Source organism: Mus pahari, chromosome 1, assembly GCF_900095145.1.
Source record: "Mus pahari chromosome 1, PAHARI_EIJ_v1.1, whole genome shotgun sequence".
NCBI lineage: Eukaryota > Metazoa > Chordata > Mammalia > Rodentia > Muridae > Mus > Mus pahari.
This window is the reverse complement of record NC_034590.1, coordinates 92,801,025-92,801,556: the sequence shown is the minus strand read 5'-3', so window position 1 is coordinate 92,801,556 and position 532 is coordinate 92,801,025.

The following is a 532-nucleotide window of genomic DNA, read 5'->3' as shown; positions in this document are numbered from 1 at the left end:
AGAAGAAGAAGAAGAAGAAGAAGAAGAAGAAGAAGAAGAAGAAGAAGAAGAAGAAGAAGAAGAAGAAGAAGAAGAAGAAGAAGAAGAAGAAGAAAAGAAGACAAAGACGATGATTACACTGGAAGCCAGGGCCATGTGACCTGCAGCTGGAGGACGCAGCACAGTAACTGAAGTAGGTTGTTGTGGATGACACACTGCAGCCCCAATCCAGTCCTGATTTCTTTGGACACCTCCTAGGGGACCTGGGGCAGGTTCCAGGAGCTTTCAGAGGGAGTCTGTAGAGCTATTAAAGCAGGGGAACATGCACCCCATGAAGGGGGAGAGACAGCCATGACCTAGCCCCAATGGCATCATAACATAGGAGCCTTGTCAGTTCTACAGAGCTCATGGTGGCCATATGTGAGGCCAGAGGTGGCCCACTCGGCTATGGCTGTCACCTCTGACAGTTGCTCTAAGCACCTGAGCTGGGGGAAGGGAGGTGATGAGTGGGAAGGGAGGTGATGAGTGTGTGTGTGTGTGTGTGTGTGTGTGT